The sequence below is a fragment of the Schistocerca americana genome, chromosome 7 (genome assembly GCF_021461395.2).
Source record: "Schistocerca americana isolate TAMUIC-IGC-003095 chromosome 7, iqSchAmer2.1, whole genome shotgun sequence".
NCBI classification, from domain to species: domain Eukaryota; kingdom Metazoa; phylum Arthropoda; class Insecta; order Orthoptera; family Acrididae; genus Schistocerca; species Schistocerca americana.
The window spans coordinates 452226569-452243829 of NC_060125.1; the positions used below are offsets into that span (position 1 = coordinate 452226569).

Consider the following 17261-nt stretch of genomic DNA (forward strand, 5'->3'; position numbering starts at 1 on the left):
ATTAGACTGTTCATTCCGTTCAGCAGATCATTTAATTCTTCTTCACTTTCACTCAGGATAGCAATGTCATCAGCGAATCGTATCATTGATATCCTTTCACCTTGTATTTTAATTCCACTCCTGAACCTTTCTTTTATTTCCATCATTGCTTCCTCGATGTACAGATTGAAGAGTAGGGGCGAAAGGCTACAGCCTTGTCTTACACCCTTCTTAATACGAGCACTTCGTTCTTGATCGTCCACTCTTATTATTCCCTCTTGGTTGTTGTACATATTGTATATGACCCGTCTCTCCCTATAGCTTACCCCTACTTTTTTCAGAATCTCGAACAGCTTGCACCATTTTATATTGTCGAACGCTTTTTCCAGGTCGACAAATCCTATGAAAGTGTCTTGATTTTTCTTTAGCCTTGCTTCCATTATTAGCCGTAACGTCAGAATTGCCTCTCTCGTCCCTTTACTTTTCCTAAAGCCAAACTGATCGTCACCTAGCGCATTCTCAATTTTCTTTTCCATTCTTCTCTATATTATTCTTGTAAGCAGCTTCGATGCATGAGCTGTTAAGCTGATTGTGCGATAATTCTCGCACTTGTCAGCTCTTGCCGTCTTCGGAATTGTGTGGATGATGCTTTTCCGAAAGTTAGATGGTATATCGCCAGACTCATATATTCTACACACCAACGTGAATAGTCGTTTTGTTGCCACTTCCCCCAATGATTTTAGAAATTCTGATGGAATGTTATCTATCCCTTCTGCCTTATTTGACCGTAAGTCCTCCAAAGCTCTTTTAAATTCCGATTCTAATACTGGATCCCCTATCTCTTCTAAATCGACTCCTGTTTCTTCTTCTATCACATCAGACAAGTCTTCACCCTCATAGAGGCTTTCAATGTATTCTTTCCACCTATCTGCTCTCTCCTCTGCATTTAACTGCGGAATTCCCGTTGCACTCTTAATGTTACCACCGTTGCTTTCAATGTCACCAAAGGTTGTTTTGACATTCCTGTATGCTGAGTCTGTCCTACCGTCAGTCATATCTTTTTCGATGTCTTCACATTTCTCCAGCAGCCATTTCGTCTTAGCCTCCCTGCACTTCCTATTTATTACATTCCTCAGCGACTTGTATTTCTATATTCCTGATTTTCCCGGAACATGTTTTTACTTCCTCCTTTCATCAATCAACTGAAGTATTTCTTCTGTTACCCATGATTTCTTCGCAGCTACCTTCTTTGTACCTATGTTTTCCTTCCCAACTTCTGTGAAGGCCCTTTTTAGAAACGTCCATTCCTCATCAACTGTACTGCCTACTGCGCTATTCCTTATTGCTGTATCTATAGCGTTAGAGAACTTCAAACGTATCTCGTCATTCCTTAGTACTTCCGTATCCCACTTCTTTGCGTATTGATTCTTCCTGACTAATGTCTTGAACTTCAACCTACTCTTCATCACTACTATATTGTGATCTGAGTCTATATCTGCTCCTGGGTACGCCTTACAATTCAGTATCTGATTTCGGAATCTCTGTCTGACCATGATGTAATCTAATTGAAATCTTCCCGTATCTCCCAGCCTTTTCCAAGTATACCTCCTCCTCTTGCGATTCTTGAACAGGGTATTCGCTATTACTAGCTGAAACTTGTTACAGAACTCAATTAGTCTTTCTCCTCTTTCATTCCTTGTCCCAAGCCCATATTCTCCTGTAACCTTTTCTTCTACTCCTTCCCCTACAACTGCATTCCAGTCGCCCATGACTATTAGATTCTCGTCCCCCTTTACATACTGCATTACCCTTTCAATATCTTCATACACTTTCTCTATCTGTTCATCTTCAGCTTGCGACGTCGGCATGTATACCTGAACTATCGTTGTCGGTGTTGGTCTGCTGTCGATTCTGATTAGAACAACCCGGTCACTGAACTGTTCACAGTAACACATCCTCTGCCCTACCTTCCTATTCATAACGAATCCTACACCTGTTATACCATTTTCTGCTGCTGTTGATATTACCCGATGCTCTTCTGACCAGAAATCCTTGCCTTCCTTCCACTTCACTGACCCCTACTATATCTAGATTGAGCCTTTGCATTTCCCTTTTCAGATTTCCTAGTTTCCCTACCACGTTCAAGCTTCTGACATTCCACGCCCCGACTCGTAGAACGTTATCCTTTCGTAGATTATTCAATCTTTTTCTCATGGTAACTTCCCCCTTGGCAATCCCCTCCCGGAGATCCGAATGGGGGACTATTCCGGAATCTTTTGCCAATAGAGAGATCATCATGACACTTCTTCAATTACAGGCCACATGTCCTGTGGATACACGTTACGTGTCTTTAATGCAGTGGTTTCCATTGCCTTCTGCATCCTCATGTCGTTGATCATTGCTGATTCTTCCGCCTTTAGGGGCAATTTCCCACCCCTAGGACAAGAGAGTGCCCTGAACCTCTATCCGCTCCTCCGCCCTCTTTGACAAGGCCGTTGGCAGAATGAGGCTGATTTCTTATGCCGGAAGTCTTCGGCTGCCAATGCTGATTATTTATCAAAATTTAGGCAGTGGCGGGGATCGAACCCAGGACCGAAGACGTTTTGATTACGAATCAAAGACGCTACCCCTAGACCACGGGTCAATACAAGTTCGCATCTATCCTTAGGACTACGTCCACCTCTACATCGGGTTTGTTTACCTCGACACGGTGGCACCTACCAGCATGACAATGCAGCGTCCCACAGAGCTTGCAACGTGCGTGCGTGGTTCAAAGAGCACCAGGATGTGTTTACTGTACTCCCCTGGCCATCACATTCACCAAATTTAAATGCAATCGAGTATCTGTGGGGCTATCTCACCCGAGAAACCTAGCTAGCCACGACACTGGAGTCAGCTTGGCCCCACATCGCTTTTGGTACCTTCCAGAACTTCATTGACTCTCCTCCTGCACGTCTCGCAGCAGTTCACCCTGCAAACGTTGATTCTGACTTTTTTTTTTAATTTGTGGTAGGTTCCTATGGGACCAATCTGCTGAGGCCATCAGTCCCTAGGCTTTCACACACGAAAAAAATGTGTGATGAATTTTGTAATAATGGTGCTACATTATAACGTGCGTTGTATTGCAAAACCGCTAAGTCACTTGGAGAAATCCGTTTTCAAACAACACTAACAACTAGACGTAATCTCCTCTACTTGCTACAAATCCAAAATTCATCTGTAGTAGCGTGTTTCCATCGTGTTCTCACAGTAAGATAAAGCTTCATCGTCATCCTTGGACTTGGCCGTATTGTCAGTTTAACAATACGACCCATAGTAGAAACACACCACTGCTAACTTCTGCCACATTCAATAACATGATGCGTCCAGCATTTTGATACAAAATCAAAACACTGTATGTTACTGCACTTTTGCTTCCACTGAGATTGTGTTGTTCATGAGTGTCAGCTCCATTACCGCACGTTTTTCTCTTTTTTACAGGTTGAGGTACCAGGAGCTTGCTTCGTGCTTCCACAAAGGCATCATCATTTCTGCGGAAGGTCTCGCCAAAGCACAGGTAAGAACCGCCTGGATCAAATAGATAAAATTCCAGGCTAAAGCTCAAGTCTGATCAGGTAGCCCTGCTGTGACACCCAGAGTAAATTCACTGTATCTAGCAGTGGCTGATTGAGGGCAGATTATTATTATTATTATTATTATTATTATTATTATTACCCTATTATGTTCTGATATGCATCTCGACACGCACATAAATAAAAGCAACTGCGTTTTTATAAACTAACTCTCTGACTAGGTTTTAAGGACGATTAGACGCTGACCGTCCGCCGTAGGTAAAGCGTCATTCATTTGAAGGTGGGAGGGAAGGGGAAGCGCCCTCAGCATACCGCTCTCCCAGACATTATCAGCTTTACAAACTTCGGAGTCGCTGTTTCTTACCCAACTGGCCTCGAGAGGCACAGTGCACTCATTTAAGTGTACTCCCGCCAAGTAAAAACACCTGGCAGTACCAGGAATCGAAACAGGAACCTCCGCATACAAATCAGAGACTCGCCAACTCATCTACAGTGGAGGTAAAACCTAAAAGAGTCACTTAAGAGTCCATGCCCGTAAACCTTAGATTCTTTAATGAATCGAACTCACGTGTATAAGAAACCTTCAAAAGTCTGATTATAAATGAGTTAATGTATTAAATATTTGACGTCAAGCAAGTAAGCGAGAAAAAATTTAGAATAGGTTTGAAATTATGCTTAAAGGTTTTTGAAAGTCGTTAATTGATCTCATTATGAAACACTGGCTGCGTACAGTCTGGGTAATCTGCGCTCTATTACAAGCGATAGCTAGTTCTTCACGCATCTAAATGTATATGCCGTTTATCTCCTGAACTATGAGTTGTAGAATAATATCATTTTGCTGGTACATATTGTGGTATATGTGGATACTGTCTGCAGACTGCGTCTAGAATGGAATTCGTAGAAAAAGAAATAATAATTTGAATTTTTACTGCGTGAACAGCGAAAACGTAGTAAGCGACAAAATCTTTTCCTGTACACGTGTTCGCCGGCCGAAGTGGCCGTGCGGTTCTGGGCGCTACAGTCTGGAGCCGAGCGACCGCTACGGTCGCAGGTTCGAATCCTGCCTCGGGATTGGATGTGTGTGATGTCCTTAGGTTCGTTAGGTTTAATTAGTTCTAAGTTCTAGGCGACTGATGACCTCAGCAGTTGAGTCGCATAGTGCTCAGAGCCATTTTTTTTTTTTTTTTTTGTGCACGTGTTTAACTCGTACACAGTTGCGAATTCCATCGAGACTATCCGTGTTATATTCAACTTATTTATTAGTCGGATAAAGTAATAAATTTGCCTTTATTTAAAAACATAACGCTTTATACGATGTACAACGTGAAATCACAGCCCATGAAATATCTTCATATGATCAATTAGCACAGTATCCTTTCATAATCAGTATTTGAAAATGCTTAATTTCGCGGAACGCAATATTACACCGACAGAGACTATCCTGTAAAACTGTTTTCTTTTGCCTCAATTCTTTTATTCCCTTTTCTATAATTTTTATTGTCGCCACAAACGCTTATTGTCACTTTTAAAGCTTTGTTTGTTTACATAATTAATACTTTTTTTCGTTTCTTTATTAGTTGGTAATATATTTATCTGTTAAATCTCTTCTACTATTCAGTAATTGTTTCTCATTTTTAGACTCAATGCTACGCCCTAAGTCAGCTCTGGAGAAAGGAAGATATAGAATTGGAACAGCACCAGGCTTCAGTTTGCGTTTCGGAATGAAATTAAACAGTTCACTTTACAGATTCCTTTAATTATACGAGTCAGCAAAATGAATTGAGCATGAAGAAGCTTAAGCAACTAAAACCAGATCGGAACGTTTACAAGAATTTACCCTTTTTTCTCGTTTCATTGTTCTTAGAAGTTATAATAAACTTAATTTCTAAGTTTTTCGTTGTCTGGAGTAGTCTGTACAACTCGCGGTCACACAGCAAACCGTAATTACTCAATTAAAAAAAATTCCTTTTTCTCAGAACCCTTCAACACAAGGATTAACTTAATTGTCAATCGCAAATGATACTTTTGTATACACAGAAGTCCCAACCCCAGAAAGTCCGCAGCTCGTGGTCCAGTGGTTACTGTCACTGTCTCTACATGGTGAACATCAATAAAACCGACAAACTGCAGGGACGGATTCCTGTAAGGGAATGGAGGAAAAAAGGTCCCATGAACATGTGTCCGGAAATGCATCGTCGCTACGGTAGACGGTGCTGATGAATGACTGTTCGTCGGACCACGTGTCGCGTGTTGCTTGTGTGTTTCAGGTGATAGGTATAACAGCGGTTGTCATGCAGGATACACATAATCGCACTTTGGCTGGCAACTTACCTGGAGCTTGTAGACGGGTTCGTGTCAGTATACTGTAGATCCCCTTCCTCCAAATCTGTTGAACGCAAAGTCCGCCGCCTCCCTGCCCGTTCGTCTGTCTGAATGGAGTCATGATCACAGAAACGCCCGAACAGGGCTTGAAATGTTGTGTGATGTGGCTGGTGTCTGCGAGGATATACTTGTTTTGTATAGCCGTGCTGTCTCTCGGCTGGTTAGATCTGTTTGGCCGTACACAAACCATCTCGGCTTGTTCCCGGCATGAACATCATTCTGCTGTTTACAGTACGCTGCGTCAGTCACACTGCCTGCAACACTCAAGGAACACACAGCAGTGTCAGAGGAACTGACATTGGTCAGCGCCATCTACCGTGGCAATGATGTACACTACTGGCAATTAAAATTGCTACACCAAGAAGAAAGGCAGATGAAACACGGGTATTCATTGGACAAATATACACTCCGGGAAATGGAAAAAAGAACACATTGACACCGGTGTGTCAGACCCACCATACTTGCTCCGGACACTGCGAGAGGGCTGTACAAGCAATGATCACACGCACGGCACAGCGGACACACCAGGAACCGCGGTGTTGGCCGTCGAATGGCGCTAGCTGCGCAGCATTTGTGCACCGCCGCCGTCAGTGTCAGCCAGTTTGCCGTGGCATACAGAGCTCCATCGCAGTCTTTAACACTGGTAGCATGCCGCGACAGCGTGGACGTGAACCGTATGTGCAGTTGACGGACTTTGAGCGAGGGCGTATAGTGGGCATGCGGGAGGCCGGGTGGACGTACCGCCGAATTGCTCAACACGTGGGGCGTGAGGTCTCCACAGTACATCGATGTTGTCGCCAGTGGTCGGCGGAAGCTGCACGCGCCCGTCGACCTGGGACCCGACCGCAGCGACGCACGGATGCACGCCAAGACCGTAGGATCCTACGCAGTGCCGTAGGGGACCGCACCGCCACTTCCCAGCAAATTAGGGACACTGTTGCTCCTGGGGTATCGGCGAGGACCATTCGCAACCGTCTCCATGAAGCTGGGCTACGGTCCCGCACACCGTTAGGCCGTCTTCCGCTCACGCCCCAACATCGTGCAGCCCGCCCCCAGTGGTGTCGCGACAGGCGTGAATGGAGGGACGAATGGCGACGTGTCGTCTTCAGCGATGAGAGTCGCTTCTGTCTTGGTGCCAATGATGGTCGTATGCGTGTTTGGTGCCGTGCAGGTGAGCGCCACAATCAGGACTGCATACGACCGAGGCACACAGGGCCAACACCCGGCACCATGGTGTGGGGAGCGATCTCCTACACTGGCCGTACACCACTGGTGATCGTCGAGGGGACACTGAATAGTGCACGGTACATCCAAACCGTCATCGAACCCATCGTTCTACCATTCCTAGACCGGCAAGGGAACTTGCTGTTCCAACAGGACAATGCACGTCCGCATGTATCCCGTGCCACCCAACGTGCTCTAGAAGGTGTAAGTCAACTACCCTGGCCAGCAAGATCTCCGGATCTGTCCCCCATTGAGCATGTTTGGGACTGGATGAAGCGTCGTCTCACGCGGTCTGCACGTCCAGCACGAACGCTGGTCCAACTGAGGCGCCAGGTGGAAATGGCATGGCAAGCCGTTCCACAGGACTACATCCAGCATCTCTACGATCGTCTCCATGGGAGAATAGCAGCCTGGATTGCTGCGAAAGGTGGATATACACTGTACTAGTGCCGACATTGTGCATACTCTGTTGCCTGTGTCTATGTGCCTGTGGTTCTGTCAGTGTGATCATGTGATGTATCTGACCCCAGGAATGTGTCAATAAAGTTTCCCCTTCCTGGGACAATGAATTCACGGTGTTCTTATTTCAATTTCCAGGAGTGTATTATACTAGAACTGACATGTGATTACATTTTCACCCAATTTGGGTGCATAGATCCTGAGAAATCAGTACCCAGAACAACCACCTCTGGCCGTAATAACGGCGTTAATACGCCTGGGCATTGAGTCAAACAGAGCTTGGATGGCGTGTACAGGGACAGCTGCCCATGCAGCTTCAACACGATACCACAGTTCATCAAGAGTAGTGACTGGCGTATTGTGAGGAGCCAGTTGCTCGGGCACCATTGACCAGACGTTTTAAATTGGCGAGAGATCTGGAGAATGTGCTGGCCAGGGCAGCAGTCGAACATTTTCTGTATCCAGAAAGGCCCGTACAGGACCTGCAACATGCGGTCGTGCATTATCCTGCTAAAATGTAGGGTTTCGCAGGGATCGAATGAAGGATACAGCCACGGGTCGTAACACATCTGAAATGTAACGTCCGCTGTTCAAAGTGCCGTCAATGCGAACAAGAGGTGACCGAGTCGTGTAACCAGTGGTACCCCATTCCATCACGCCGGGTGATACGCCAGTATGGCGATGACGAATACACGCTTTCAATATGCGTTTACCGCGATGTCACCAAACACGGATGAGACCATCATGATGCTGTTAACAGAACCTGGATTCATCCGAAAAAATGACGTTTTGTCATTCGTCCACCCAGGTTCGTCGTCCAGTACACCATCGCAGTCGCTCCTGTCTGTGATGCAGCGTCAAGGGTAACTGCAGCCATGGTCTCCGAGCTGATAGTCCATGCTGCTGCAAATGTCGTCGAACTGTTCGTGCAGATGGTTGTCGTCTTGCAAACGTCCCCATTTGTTGACTCGGGGATCGAGACGTGGCTGCACGATCCGTTACAGCAATGCGGATAAGATGCCTGTCATCTCGATTGCTAGTGATAATCATCATCGATTTCCTACCACAGACGCACCATACCTTCTAAGAATGGCAAGAGTTTCAGCGAAATACGGGAATATTTACGGAAAATCGACGCTTCGTGCAAGAATTGGGAGATGATGAACAACATAAAGAAATATAACGAATGACACGTAAATGGGGAGAAAGACTCATTATTTTATTCCAATTGGAAGGAGTCACGTCCTTTAAACAACACTGTATTCACTAAAAAGCGCAATGATAACATGGTAGGTTATGGCAGTGGCGTGCTACTGAGCGGTGTGACGACGGCGTCGCAGCTTGCTACTGCGCACGCACCATGCGATCCCTACTGTGTGCTCTGGTAACCGTAGATGTAACTGTACTGTACGACAGCGAACCAAGCGCGATTATTCTCCGGGTCACCTCGCTACTTCGGCCGCATTCCAATTCCCGAGAGGTCAGTTAAGGCACGAGGGCACCGCCCACTGTAACCAAAAGAGGCTGCGTATTAGACGTGATTTAATTAGGAAGCGAGCGACTGCATTGGTGAGGGTGCGGCGATCTCGCAGGAGGTAAATTAACGTCCCCTTCGATAGCCAACTGCCTTCCTGTTCGTCCCGGCAGCGGGGCGAACCTCTGGCGGGAGGCTTGGCCTTTGAGCCACCGGGCCGCGGTCCGTGTCCTTTCCCCCCGCGCTCCCGCAGAAAGGTCACCGTATTCCAACGCTCGCCAGGCGTACAGTTCAAAAACGACGAATAACGAGGCCGTAAGTAATACGCCGCTGTCAGGGTGCGTGCGTCACCATGCGCGCGGCAACGCTCCCGGTAACGAGAGGCGCCTTGCGCAACAGCCAGCGCTGTCCCCTCACTGGCTTGTCCACTGCTGCGCTTCCTCAACCTACTCTATTTATCTCACTCTTTTTCTCCTACACATTCTCACTCATACACCTCTTACTTTCCTCCAACCTCTGACCTTCCCTTGCTACCAGACCTTCCCATTTGTCTCATTCCTTTCATTTTATACATCGGCGATTCTTTTTTTTCTTTAATTTGATTGGTTTTTGGCCTGTTGCCCAACAACACACTCATAGCGTTTCAGGAATGTGATAAAACTTGACAGTGTCGTTGTCGTTGTTGTTGCCCGCATCTCGTGGTCGTGCGGTAGCGTTCTCGCTTCTCACGCCCGGGTTCCCGGGTTCGATTCCCGGCGGGGTCAGGGATTTTCTCTGCCTCGTGGTGGCTGGGTGTTGTGTGCTGTCCTTAGGTTAGTTAGGTTTAAGTAGTACTAAGTTCTAGGGGACTGATGACCATAGATGTTAAGTCCCATAGTGCTCAGACCCATTTGAACTATTTGTCGTTGTTGTTGTTGCTGCTGTTGTTGTCATCGTCATCGTCGTCGTCGCCATCGCGGTGGCTGATGCGGTCTTGAGGCCAAAGACTGGTTTGATGCAACTCTCACGCTAGTCTGAACTGTAAGAACCTCTTCAGCTCTGCGTAACTTAATGTAACATTTGTGAGTAATAGGCCATATGCTGAGACCTATTAAATTCATTAAATTCGAAACATGTTGGCCAAATATGAGGGTTGTTGAAACTGTAATGTTTTGCAATATGGTATAAACCCAAATGGGCAACGCCTACTGCACAGTGATCACGAACTGGGCATTGAAGAAAGGTAGACGTGACAAGGTACTTGAAATTGTAGGAGAGAATATCTCTGAAAGGCCCCAACCAAACCGCTGGTGAACTCATATCTGGCAGAGAGAATTGGATTCAAAAGAAAAGGAGCGTCGCGCGCGCACACCTTTCTGTCGAACTTCAAGGAACGAATGAGGCTAAAACGTACAGATACCACAAGCGGCACAGTTCGTTTCCTCGTAGGCTATGGTCCCCCTATCAAGAACACTTCCATCGGTTTGGTTTCAGCCGAACAATGTGCGCGCTTGCGGAGGACTACGAATTCATAAGTCACTTTAGACTGTGACAGTTTGGTTTCAGCCGAACAATCGTGCGCACTTGCGGAGGACTACGAATTCATAAGTCACTTTAGACTGTGACAGACGCACACGCACACACACACACACACACACATATATATATATATATATATATATATATATATATATTAAAATTAACGAATTTTGTGCAGAAGACAGGAATTTAAGAAGGCAGAAAAGAGGTTATGAAATATTGTAACTTTATGACACATTATACATTCGGAAAAATATTCTAAAATAACAAAATTCTTGTAGTTAAGAAGAAGAAATAAAAGATAATAGGAAAGTACATAGATGTGCCCACCACATAGCTATCTTGAATGTGAGAGCTCGACAGATCTTCAAGCTTATCACATTTGAGATAGCGTGCAATATATATATATATATATATATATATATATATATATATATATATATATATATATATACATATATGTATATATATATATATTTTTTTTTGAACGCTACATTTGAGATAGCGTGCAATATATATATATATATATATATATATATATATATATATTTTTTTTTTTTTTTTTTTGAACGCTACCTCAAATGTGATAAGCCTGATGGTCTGTCGAGCTCTCACATTCAAGATAGCTATGTGGTGGGCACATCTATGTACTTTCCTATTATCTTTTATTTCTTCTTCTTAACTACAAGAATTTTGTTATTTTAGAATATTTTTCCGAATGTATAATGTGTCATAAAGTTACAATATTTCATAACCTCTTTTCTGTCTTCTTAAATTCCTGTCTTCTGTACAAAATTCGTTAATTTTAAGATATTCCTGTTTCTTAATTAGTTTTAAGTCTATAAATATTAAAAGCTGCATCATTGTTATATCAAATAAATTTAACGTTCCTTACATGTACAATATCTGATTGTGAAAATACGATTTGTCTTAGTAATAAGGTGGGAGATAATAGGCTATGTAGTTGGTGCGCTGTCTAACACCTGAAATGACTGATAATACAAAGTTGCCTTAACCGGCCTCTGATCGGCATTCAATAACAGAGATTCCAAAACGCCGAATAGACGGCTAGGTAATGTGAGGGTGAACGCGAATCGAGAAGGATGTACATAGGGTGAGCGTGTGCTGTAAATATTACTGATCTTAATTATATTTTGCAGGCACGAAAACAGGCCCATATCTGCATCCAGTGACGCCTATAGGCTGAGGATGACTCTGCGGTTGGTCGGCACCACTGGGCCTTACGAGGCCTGTTCGAACGGAGTTCAGTTTTAGTTATCTTTTATTTCCATTATGCGCTATTATTATTCAAAGTTATTGAAATTACGTGTAGTACACATTCTACAAGTGACTGTAAAAACTGTGTTGGGGCTTTTGAAATCGTTTGAATACTCATTGCCAATAGCCAAGCACTCCATTAGTGATTAGTGGATATCCTCACTGTATTTGACTGCTGTCAATGGTCTTGTGACCAAGGAATGTCTTCTGCATAACGGAGACATGTGGAGAAGACGTAGGTCAGTGCAAAGAACATTCGTGACATGTCCTCCTGCACCGCCCACGTGAAATGCTTTGCTGTCACATCCAGCCCACATAAATAAGTTTTCGGTACTAATAACGAATGGAGATATTGTATGCTACATGCATTTTAACCTGCTGAAGGTAGTGAATCATTGGTTCTAGGGCTCTCTGTACAAATCCGCCCCCTCCCCTCCCCCACCCCCAAATTTCCCATCATTACCAAAGTGACGATCCCTAGACGCTCAAGAATGTATGCTTCCAATAGATCCCTTTTTCGGTCAATTTTTTACCACAAATTTTCTCTCCTTTGTTGGATTCCACACCTCTTCATCATTTATCTGGATCAGCCGCCCCTCCTCCACCAAGTTTAACATTCTTTTGTAGCAACAGATTCAAAACATTCTTTTCTGTTCTTGTTGTACCCGTCGATCGTCTGTGTTTCGCTTTTGTGCAAGGCTACATTGCAGATAATTGCATTCATAAAAGACTTCCTAACGGTTACATTTATGTTCATTTTCAGAAATGCTTTTCTTACTATTGCCAATCGACATTTTTTATCCTCCCTACATTGCCCATCCTCGTTTGTTTTGCTACTACGTAGGAAAGTCGCCTACTACTCTTATAGTTTTATTGCCTAATCTGTTCCCTGAACCTCAGTTTATGTGATTCGTCTACATTCCACTACCCTTCTTTTACTTTTGTTGATAATCGTCTTATAACTTATTTTCCGCTCAACTGATCTTCTAAATTCTTTCTTGTTACTGGCCTAATTACTTTATCGACAAACTTCAAAAGATTTATATCTTCTCGTTGAACTTTAATTCCTTTGCCAAATATGTCTTTGATTTCTGTTACTGCTTGTCCGTTGTACAGACTGAATAACATCGAAGATAAGCTATAAATCCGTCTCACTTATTTCTTAACAGCTGCTTCCCTTTCATGCACCTCGATTTCTGTACTCGTGGTAACTAACATGTCGCCTCGTGTTTTATCCTCATTAAAACGTAAGCTCCGTTCAGAGGCCGGGCGGGCCCATTGGTACCGACTGACCGCCGTATCACCCTCTGCCAGTGGCATCATTGGATGCGATATGGAAGGGCGTGGTCTCAGCACACTGCTCTCCCTGCCGTTGCCAGTTCTCGTCCCATGGAGCCGCTACTACTAGGTCAAGTAGCTCTTCGGTTGGCATCACGACGCAGAGAGTACCCCGTTCAGTCACCGTCAGAATTTCAGAGAGATTACATTTATTCCAAAACTTTATAATTGTCCTAAGAATTAACACGTGATTTTCATGATGAGCGATTGGCTTATTAAAGGGTAATGGTTGGTAATATCTAATTAAGTTGTCCAGCATAGGGGTACAGACATAGAGATACACAGTAACCATCACGTAATTTTTTTTTATTATATACTAGTATGGCGCCCGCTCCCTCGCTCTCGTAGACTGTATGGCCCGCTGAGACTTTTTGTTTTTATGTAATCGAATTTTATGTTGTACACAAATTGCAAGACCTAAGCTTTTCACGCTAATTAAGCCCATATATGCTAGGTCTCCGAATGTACTTCTGACCATAAAATGATTCTGGAAACTGGAATCTAAAGTTTTTGTTAATCATGCCTTTTGTGTTTAAATGGTTTAAATGGCTCTAAGCGCAATGGGACTTAACATCTGAGGTCATCAGTCTCCTAGACTTAGAACTACTCAGACCTAACTAACCTAAGGACATCACACACATCCATGCCCGAGGCAGAATTCGAACCTGCGACCGTAGCAGCAGCGCGGTTCCGGACTGAAGCGCGTAGAACCGCTCGGTCACAGCGGCCGGCTGCCTTTTGTGTTCTTGTGAAAATATTTCCATAGCAACTTTCGTCCTCTAACAAACCGAGAAGTGAAATACCAATTTATAAACTTAGCTTAAAATTTTTGGATGTGAAGAAATATTTTCTTAAAAATCTTCGTTCGCTATTGCAATCCTTTTTGGGTTGAATTTCCAGAAACACTGAAACACGTTTATTTCTTTTTTTTATTTCTAACCTAGAAGTCAAATGCCAATTGTCATAGACGTAGCCTTAAAACCCTTTAGTGGTTCTTTAGTAATTGCCTATTTTCAAAAAAAATCTTTTACCCCCCTAAAGGTTGAATTTCCAAAAATTCTAAAATACGAATTTCTTATTTTCTAACTGAGAAACCAAATATCAGTTTTCGTAGTTCTAGCTTCAAAATTCCCTTAATAGTGACATATTTTCAAAAAGCCTTTCATCACCTACTCTACCCCCTTAGGAGTGGAATTTCGGACAACCCCTTCTTAAAAGATGCCTACTGTATAAGATCCACACCCTCTCCCAGGTTCAGGTTTCTATCCTCAGCGGTTTGGGTTGGGTGATGATGAGTAGGCTAAGTGAAACAGTCGTACCCTATTTCACCCCCTTAGGGGTTGAATTTCCAAAAACAGTGAAACACGTATTTTTTCCATCTTGAATCGAGAAGACGAAAGCCAATTCTCAAAGATTTAGTTTTAAAAATGTTTTTGCAATGAAATATTTTAATAAAACGTTTCACCTCTATTTCACTCCCTTAGGGGTTGAATTTCGAAAAACAGTGACATGCGTATGTTTTATTCCCAGCAGAGAAGCCAAATACAAATTTTCATAGATTTTTCTCCAGAAATTCTTGCAGAGTGAAATATTTACATAAAAACTTTCATCCCCCGTTTCACCTCCATAGGGGTTCAATTTCCAAAAACACTGAAACACGATTTTTTTATTTATTACCAAGAAGTCAAATAGCAATGTTCATACATGCGGCTTTACAAATTTTGTAGTTTCTCTTTAATAAAAAAAAAAAGCTTTCACCTACCATTTCACCCCCGTAAGGTTAAATTTCCAAAAATGCTGATACAAATATTCTTTATTTCTGACAGAGTAACCAAATACTAATTTTCGTAGGTATAGCTTCAAATTGCCTTAACAGCGACATATTTCTATAAAACACTTCATCACCTATTTCACCCCCTTAGGTTTGGAATTTAGAAAAATACCTTCTTAAACGACGCCTATAGAATAATATTCATACATTTTACAACTTTCAAGTTTTTATCTTTAGAGGTTTTTCTCTAGGCGATCATGAGTCCGTCAGTCACTTAGTAAGGACATTGTCTTTTACACACAGAGAAGATTTAAATATGCGACTGCACGCTATCGCATTATTAATCGTGGATTTGTTGTCTGTCCCGCTTCTAGTAAGTGTGTAGCTTACCTATATAGTAGTTACGTATTTTTTACTGATTTTCACTGTGAGAAGACTTTCTCTCACAATCATGAATATTTTTTCTCTATTTTGGAGATTAAGGTGTTACCAAACTTACAATACTAAGTAGCTAAATGTAGCCTTTGCATATGTTTTCATTGTGAGCGGCTCCCAAGCCTGTTCAGTTGACGGATTTACCACGTAACGTATTCTTGTACATAAAGTTGTGTATAGAATTCCGCTTGATTTTTAGTTTAGTTTCCGAATATTTTACTGTCTTCCTTTTATTTTCTTTTAAAAGTTAATTCGTTAATAACTTACTAATACACTGAAAACGGTTATATTTCTGTTTGAGTGTCCTGCAGCTGAAATATATAACTGAGAAATCCGATTTAGTGTTGAAAGAATTCTGTTTGCCGTTTGCGTAAGCTTAAACACGGAGAAAATGTCATTCATGTCTGCCATTGTTAATGTGTCACAGCCACAATAACAATTACTGCGTACCTGAATCAGGTGACAATAGCAGGGGAATGAGTCGTGATCGCATCCTATGCGGGTTACGGAAGTCAAAAAAATTTTATCCGCTTTAATTGGTAGGAAAAGAGGTATAGAGTTTTTTTCTGTATTTGTCCACAATATTTACCGTACTGTGTTTCGATATTTGGTATTCGTCTTCCCACTAGCATCTTGCTCTTTTTTGTGCAGGTTAGTCAGAAACAATCTGAAAAGATTGTAAGAGTGTTGCAGGGTAGTTTGTGCTGAGAAATAATTGTTAAGAAAAAAATTCGATACGTTGCGCGATTTCCAAGTTAATTATCATTGAACTTAGCCAATCAGACGGTTGCACGTGCAAATCCATGCAGCCCGCCAGAGACTGTCACCAAACGTGTTCTTCGATTGTTTTCGGAAAACCGAACAACAGACCGACAGAAATTGGATGTGTGACGACGGTAAGGATCGAACTCTAGCCAAAGCCTTAGCAGTCTCGTGCGCTATCATCCACGATGTGAGAAGAACTGATACTAACTGTATCTGGCTGGCCGCTGGAATCTGTGCGCGCAACCGCCTGGTTGGCTACCTTCAACGCTAATTATCTCGGGAACGGCATAACGTATCGAATTTTTTTTTTCTTCTAAACAGTTATTTCTCAGCGTAACCTACCCTGCAACACCTTTAGAAGCTTTCCATGTCGTTTCTGACCATCTTGTATAAAGCAATCTTCAGCCCTGACGGCGACAGTTTAATTTTTTGGATGTACGCTTTCGAACGGCAATAGTCCGCAGTTCATCGACTAATTCGATTAATGGTCGCGTATCGCTTGGTCCGCATAAAATTTATCTTGATCCCGAGACTTTCGTATCCACTCGGTTCCTTAACGCCCCTTTAGATTAGAGGTTGTTTCGTCATAAGAGAATTTATTTTTCATTTATTTCTGATTAATTGAGACATACCACGATCAACTTGATACATATAAGAAAAGTATGTTCGTAAAAATATCGAAATACAAAAAATTGCGCAATAAGTTCACGATACAGTATACAGATGGCTATACCATAGTCGAAGAGTATTCACATGCACCAAATGTAGATAATGAAAACTATTAAAATACTATTGTACTCACTGGAAAAAACACCAAGTTTAGTACAAGAACAAGCATGTGTGAAACGAAAACTTCTTCTGCTGAGTCGTAGTCCATTTACAGACAATAAGTAATTCAACTGAAAATTTCATTTACTACCGCTTAACGCTGCATCGCAGGCAGAGTCCTGCGCCATGTACTGTTTCTCCTGGGTGGTCTAGGGTTTTAAGAAAATGTAAACTAAGTTGTTACGATAAATTTTATAAAGAACCGACAAGTTACGCCAAAGAAGAATTACAATGGACA

General features: G+C 42.8%; 1 protein-coding gene across 1 annotated transcript in view; it reads left to right on the plus strand.

Annotated features, from left to right (window-relative positions):
• Positions 1–17261, plus strand: part of LOC124622999 (ras association domain-containing protein 10-like) — a 1089376-nt gene that overhangs the window by 692565 nt on the left and 379550 nt on the right. The window contains exon 4 of the mRNA XM_047148789.1: positions 3460–3535. The gene's annotated coding sequence lies outside the window, so the exon portion shown is untranslated. The remainder of the gene's footprint in view (positions 1–3459; positions 3536–17261) is intronic.